Raw genomic sequence first — 7,336 nt, 5'->3', positions numbered from 1 at the left:
AGAGAAAAACGAACATTTACCTAGCATCCACACCTCAAACAAGTTGACCTAGACGCAAAACTATACGTCCAATCCAAAATATAAGGATATTTTCCGAGACCCAAGACTCTGCCGAAACCAGAGATGTCCTTTATATGTCTGTGCGGTCAGAAATACGACTCAGTATACAGTTTCAAAATCTTGTTCCTTCTTGCTTTCTCTGACTGATTTTACTCACCTCTCCATTGAAGTTAGTGAGAGAATTTGAAAGGCTGCTCTCGCTTCAAGGCTCATAGCTGAAAATCTGTAAATGTGAGCTCTTTAGTAGTTACATTGGCTGAAAGAGGACAATCTTTCCTACATTTTAAGGTATAACTTGTTTCTGTAAGTTAAACTATATGAACGTTAGAGGAATTTGTTTGACAAATTAGTTGAATATCAGAAAAAGAGCAGCAAGCAGAGTGCCACTCTGCTTGCTGCTCATTCATAAAAATCAAGAAGGAGCAAACATTTTAATGTATTTCAAACTGTCATAATTCAAAATTGGCTGAACATTTGAAAAAGCTGAATCATTTGGGAATAGCTGAATGTCTTGTGAACATTTTAAAGGTTGAATGGTGTCTCTAGCTGAAAGTAAGCTGAAGTAGTTACGTTTGAAAGAGGAGGAAGCTTTTTAATGATTTGAAAGGATTTACCATTACTTTTAATGGGAGAATAATTTGCACAAAAACCTTAATGTCTTAAAAAGTATAAAAGTGAGAAATACCAAAAGTCATAGCCATCATCTCCTGAAGGAGCTGAACGTTTTGATACAAAAGTTGTAGGAATCGGTTAAAGTATGCAGAACGAGTTAAAGGCCAAAAAACGGCGGAAGAACTAAGAAGTTGATATAATAATAACTAGAAAAGGCTGTTCCTGCGAAACAGCAGTGAGAATGCTGAAAACCTGAATGGGGATAGCTGACCATGCTAAAAAAGCTGAAAATAGTGAAAATTTAGTAGAAAGTTATAAGCTGAAGCTTCATAGCAACCGAAAGGTATTTTTGAAAGGGGCTGGAGCAGCATTCCAACAATGATTTGAAAGGATTTACCATTACTTTTAAAGGGAGAATAATTTGCACAAAAACCTTTATATTTTAAAAAGTATAAAAGTGAGAAATGAGAAAATACCCGCAAGCTGAAATGAATTTCAAAAATGTGTGAGTGACACAAAAGAGGCAGTGTGGAAGCTGAACTGCATCATCTTAACAAAGCTAAGAGCTAAAATAGCCTACAATGCGGGAGAAGCTGAAAGCTGAACTGTTAAACAGAAGAAGTAGGCTAGCTAGTCGGAACAAGAATATTATCGTTTTAACAGCTGAAATTATAGTTGGGATAGTAATAGCAGTAGCAGATGTAGCCTACCATTGAGTGCGTTTACTCGGCTTTCTTAGTAGGATTCAATGTGTTGATGGAATGAAACATACAGCAGTAGAGCCGATACAGGAAGACACGGCGACACTTTGTTGCAGAAGGATGATGGTGCAAGTTTTGTCAGTGGAGCATACAACGATTAATAAAAAAAGAATCATGTAGACGCGTTTATTGAGTAATCGCATAACTAATTACACATGTAAACGGAGTAATCGTATTATTGGCATAAACCGACAATTGCTAGTAATCGTGTTTCTCATGGTCAAGTAAACGTACCAATCACCTGTGGGAGAGACTGAGTGGTGCGTGTCTGTCGTTAAGGTGATGGTGCAGCTATGATTGCTAACGCGCTGAGGGCAGAGAATAAGAGAAATGTAGCTAGAATCCACACCTCAAACAAGTTAACCTAGGCGCAAAACTGTACGTCCAATCCAAAATATAAGGATATTTTCCGAGACCCAAGACTCTGCCGAAACCAGAGATATTCTTTATATGTCTGTGCAGTCAGAAATACGACTCTACCTGCAGTTTCAAAAACGTGTTCCTTTTGCTTTCCTGGTGCTTGTTTGTTTGGTTGCCACGGTGATGGCGCAGCTGTGATAGCTAACGAGCTAGGCAGAGAGAAAAACGAACATTTACCTAGCATCCACACCTCAAAAAAGTTGACCTAGACGCAAAACTATACGTCCAATCCAAAAAATAAGGATATTTTCCGAGACCCAAGACTCTGCCGAAACCAGAGATGTCCTTTATATGTCTGTTTGGTCAGAAATACGACTCTATCGGCAGTTTCAAAATCTTGTTCCTTCTTGCTTTCTCTGACTGATTTTACTCACCTCTCCATTGAAGTTAGTGAGAGAATTTGAAAGGTTGCTCTCGCTTCAAGGCTCATAGCTGAAAATCTGTAAATGTGAGCTCTTTAGTAGTTACATTGGCTGAAAGAGGACAATTTTTCCTACATTTTAAGGTATAACTTGTTTCTGAAAATTAAACTATAGGAACGTTAGAGGAATTTGTTTGACAAATTAGTTGAATATCAGAAAAAGAGCAGCTAGCAGAGTGTGCCACTCTGCTTGCTGCTCATTCATAAAAATCAAGAAGGAGCAAACATTTTAATGTATTTCAAACTGTCATAATTCAAAATTGGCTGAACATTTGAAAAAGCTGAATCATTTGGGAATAGCTGAATGTCTTGTGAACATTTTAAAGGTTGAATGGTGTCTCTAGCTGAAAGTAAGCTGAAGTAGTTACGTTTGAAAGAGGAGGAAGCTTTTTAATGATTTGAAAGGATTTACCATTACTTTTAATGGGAGAATAATTTGCACAAAAACCTTAATGTCTTAAAAAGTATAAAAGTGAGAAATACCAAAAGTCATAGCCATCATCTCCTGAAGGAGCTGAACGTTTTGATACAAAAGTTGTAGGAATCGGTTAAAGTATACAGAACGAGTTAAAGGCCAAAAAACGGCGGAAGAACTGAGAAGTTGAAAAGCAATAGTGAGAATGCTTAACAGCATTCTCACAATAAAGAGAAACAGGAAAACAATAGTGAGAATGCTTAACAGCATTCTCACAATAATAATAAAGAGAAACAGGAAAACAATAATGAGAATGCTTAACAGCATTCTCACAATAATAAAGAGAAACAGGAAAACAATAGTGAGAATGCTTAACAGCATTCTCACAATAAAGAGAAACAGGAAAACAATAGTGAGAATGCTTAACAGCATTCTCACAATAATAATAATAAAGAGAAACAGGAAAACAATTCTCACAATAATAATAAAGAGAAACAGGAAAACAATAGTGAGAATGCTTAACAGCATTCTCACAACTAGAAAAGGCTGTCCCTCGAAACAGCAGTGAGAATGCTGAAAACCTGAATGGGGATAGCTGACCATGCTAAAAAAGCTGAAAATAGTGAAAATTTAGTAGAAAGTTATAAGCTGAAGCTTCAAAGCAACCGAAAGGTATTTTTGAAACGGGCTGGAGCAGCATTCCAACAATGATTTGAAAGGATTTACCATTACTTTTAAAGGGAGAATAATTTGCACAAAAACCTTTATATTTTAAAAAGTATAAAAGTGAGAAATGAGAAAATACCCGCAAGCTGAAATGAATTTCAAAAATGTGTGAGTGACACAAAAGAGGCAGTGTGGAAGCTGAACTGCATCATCTGCATCATCTTAACAAAGCTAAGAGCTAAAATAGCCTACAATGCGGGAGAAGCTGAAAGCTGAACTGTTAAACAGAAGAAGTAGGCTAGCTAGTCGGAACAAGAATATTATCGTTTTAACAGCTGAAATTATAGTTGGGATAGTAATAGCAGTAGCAGATGTAGCCTACCATTGAGTGCTTTTACTCGGCTTTCTTAGTAGGATTCAATGTGTTGATGGAATGAAACATACAGCAGTAGGGCCGATACAGGAAGACACGGCGACACTTTGTTGCAGAAGGATGATGGTGCAAGTTTTGTCCGTGGAGCATACAACGATTAATATTGAATTTTGAAAATGAATTCCGTTCATATTTTGAATTCTTTTTCAATCCTTATAAAATGAAGTCACTTAAAGATGCTAAATAAGTTGACAAAGGGGAAAAATTAGCAGAAATGTAGTTGCTGGAACTCTTTTCAGAGCTGGAAAGTACTTGTGGAAGGACGTGGAGCTGAATTAGCATTGAAAAACAAACTACTGTAAAACATGTAAAAAAAGAACAGTGCTGAACAATACAGTGTAAAGAAGTTCAACTGTTAAACAAATATATATTTAAAGAAGCCAATATGACCATTGATATGTACTCTGATATTAGAAGGAAAGGAATAAATGAAATCTTAAACTGAACCAAGTCCAGTAAGGTTAATGATTGTTCAGTTTTTATAAAGGCGACACAATAATTGTTTTTAAAGCATTAGAAAACATTTTAATAAAATATTAACAATACAACCAATTTTTTGATTATTACAAAAACCTCAACAAAACACTTCACAAAGTAGTTGGAAAAACAGAAATTACAAGGTTCAGTCATGTTCTGTTATGGATTTCAAATAATGTCCATTATTAAGTGATATGTTATGTTATATTTCAACAATAATATTATTAATCAAATGTATAGTCTTATGTTAATCTTTAAAACTTACAGAACTACTAATATGAATATTAGTTATAATAAAAAATATTCCCAAACCAAAATACCAGCTGATACCCCACACTAAGACAGGATTCACTCAATCGTGTGTTCCATTTCAAAAGTGTGTTTCTTCATCCATTTGCAATTTTTTGGGGTCTTTAAAATGGCCAAATAAAATGTTCTATAAACTGTTCTGCTATCATTAGTTTCCATATGGTGGACAGTTGAGAAAGGTTTTACTTATTAAATAATAACCTGATCATCAATGCAGGTGGCTGTGATGGAGAGCATTCCCAAATGTCAGGAATGCTCTCCATAATGAGTCAACACAACATGAGTGTGGGTCCTGTATTATTCCTTTTATAATTACTACGAAATCCATCCAATCCACTTATTTCATGTGTACATTTATATGTGATCACTGAAGAGGTCAGTTTATTTAGTTTAACTACGTCATTGTTTCAGTGATAACCAAAATACAGGAAAACATGATGGAGAACAAAAGAAGACACATTTTTGTCAAAGGACAAACTTAAATATATAAAATAAAAGGTTTTTGTTTGGATTGAAGTAGTTCTATGTGAGTATGTTCCTAGAGTATTTCTTTATGTCTCACCCTAAAACTGTTGGATATATTAAATAAGAAAAAATAAATAACACAAAGAAGATAGACAAATAAATTAGTACAAAACTAAATTCCCATTATTGGTTTCTGTGATCATATTGAAAGGCAGGGCTGAACAATATAAGTCACCAACACACTAAACCTGCTCAGACATCCTGTGTCATTTGCATTACTTATTTTCTGTGGTTTTATGGTAACCAAGTTTGAATTTGGTCCTTCTTTCTTAGTGAATAAAACAAGGCATAGAATATGTGAGTTATGGTAATAACTGTGTCTTTACCATAACTCACATGGTAAATATGAGTTGGTTATTACTGTTTGTTTATCGGTTTCCAAATACACTGATAAAATACACTGTTTATAAGTGTTTTATTGAACACTGATAAACAAAGATATAACAATTTCAATGACTCGCAGTTTTGTTCAGCCGTATCTCTTTTCACATGGTGGGGTTTATTTTCTGTGTGTGAGTCCTGTCTTATTCAAGTACGACTAAACCAGTTCTCTCTGGTGTGCTCATGAGTACATTTGCACATGATATCTGAAGTAGTCAATGTTTCTAGTGAACAGTGACCAGATATGAGGAAACGTGATGGAGAAAAACACTAATGCATTGTTCTGAAACATGAAATAAACATTCACATTTACACAGATGGACAGGATAAAATGTTACTCAGAGTCCTCCATTTTGTCCACAGTTCACTTTTATGTGGTTGCTGTTTGTTTAATCTGATTGTGCAAACTAAAGAGTCAAAGGAGCACAGAGTCAATGTGAAGATGTAAAGTGTTCTCACCATGTGACCTTTTTCACTTTCACTGGCTGCTGAACTGCTGCTTCCATGTACCTGCTCAGTGTTTGCTGCAACACTGGAAAGATGGGTACAGTCCTTCAAGAGGAAACCAGGAGTATTTTTACCTTTGAGCCTCATTATGAAGGCCTGATGCTGCACAGAGGACCTGCTGCAGCTTTAGCTGACGCAGTGGGACCTCCTCTCTCCTGATGCAATCATCCTCACAGATGACAGCTAAATAACACAGTGAAGCAATTATTAATGTAGTTAGGATGAAACATGTCACAGTGACAGCTTTTATTTAGTAAAACATTTATAATACTGGTTTTATTTAACAATAAACCTACAGAAGATCAGTGCACACATTGTAATTACTGGGAATGTTGATTAAAGTTAGTGTATCAGTGTGTTACTGTGATGAACAGAATCAACATACTTGCACAATGTCCCCCTCCATCGTGAGGAGGCCCTTGGTCCCCTTCACATCCTTTATGGATGTGTGTGAAGACGGGTGACAGACATGTGACCACCAACCAAAGAGTCAACAGCAGTTTGTCTCTACTGGAGAGGAAGATGATGCAAGCATGAAGGTGGAACTGATCCTGAGGAGAAAACAAATATATAGTCATGAACTTTAGTCTTTAAAATCACAAGCTGAAAGGTCACATGATGCATGATAAGTTTATACCTTGAACAGTGCTGCAGAGCACAAATCATCTCCTGTCAGTGAGATTTAACATGTGGATGTTTCAGAAGTGTTGATGATAACTTTCTGTTCATCTGTGAGGGTCTCAGCTATGAAGGATTCACAGGAGAGAAAGGCCTACAGAAAGACAATGGAACTGGGAATTAGCATACCCAGAGTAATGAAGTTAATATTTTGTATTTCCAAAGAGAAGATCTCCACTCTACCTTCTGAAAGCTGAGAAGAACCCTGGTCACTGGCAGGAGGAGGACATGTCTCTGTATGATGCAGCAGTGCTGAGTTCACTGTTGCTGGTGGTCTGAGGCAGCATGATGTGTGGTTTTTCTCAGGGTCAGCCAGGTGGTCAGGTGAGGGTTAACAGGGGCCATTTTATGCTCTGCTTTGAAGAAACACTGGGATGGCAGGACGTAGAAGATTTCTCTGTGATGGGTCTGGTTTGGACTGACAGTTCATGAAGGTGATGTTGAAGTGTGTGTTGTTGTGCTGGAGTTGGTGCTGAAGGATGTTGTCATGAAGGATACAGGAGAACATGTCTCCTGTCTGGAGGAAACAAAGCTAAACATCTAAACAGTTTAAGTTATAGTAGAGTTATAGTTCTTTGACCGGCCACCCCACCCCCAACCCACTTTGCCCTCCACCCCAGTGGGGTATCAGCTGGTGTTATTGGTACATCAGAAAGCATGTGCTGCACCTA

At 36.8% G+C, this 7,336-nt stretch overlaps 1 long non-coding RNA gene across 1 annotated transcript; it reads right to left on the bottom strand.

Moving 5' to 3' along the window:
* Nucleotides 1-6,329: 6,329 nt before the first annotated feature.
* On the bottom strand, nt 6,330-7,030 carry LOC134018352 (uncharacterized). The gene is made up of 3 exons (XR_009929927.1): nt 6,849-7,030; nt 6,625-6,759; nt 6,330-6,538 (listed from the first exon to the last, which is right to left on the bottom strand). It is a non-coding gene; the product is annotated as an uncharacterized LOC134018352 (long non-coding RNA).
* Nucleotides 7,031-7,336: the final 306 nt, after the last annotated feature.

The sequence above is a fragment of the Osmerus eperlanus genome, chromosome 4 (assembly GCF_963692335.1).
Source record: "Osmerus eperlanus chromosome 4, fOsmEpe2.1, whole genome shotgun sequence".
In the NCBI taxonomy this organism is placed as follows: domain Eukaryota; kingdom Metazoa; phylum Chordata; class Actinopteri; order Osmeriformes; family Osmeridae; genus Osmerus; species Osmerus eperlanus.
The sequence above is the reverse complement of the archived record's forward strand: the minus strand, read 5'-3'. Positions and strand labels throughout refer to the sequence as shown.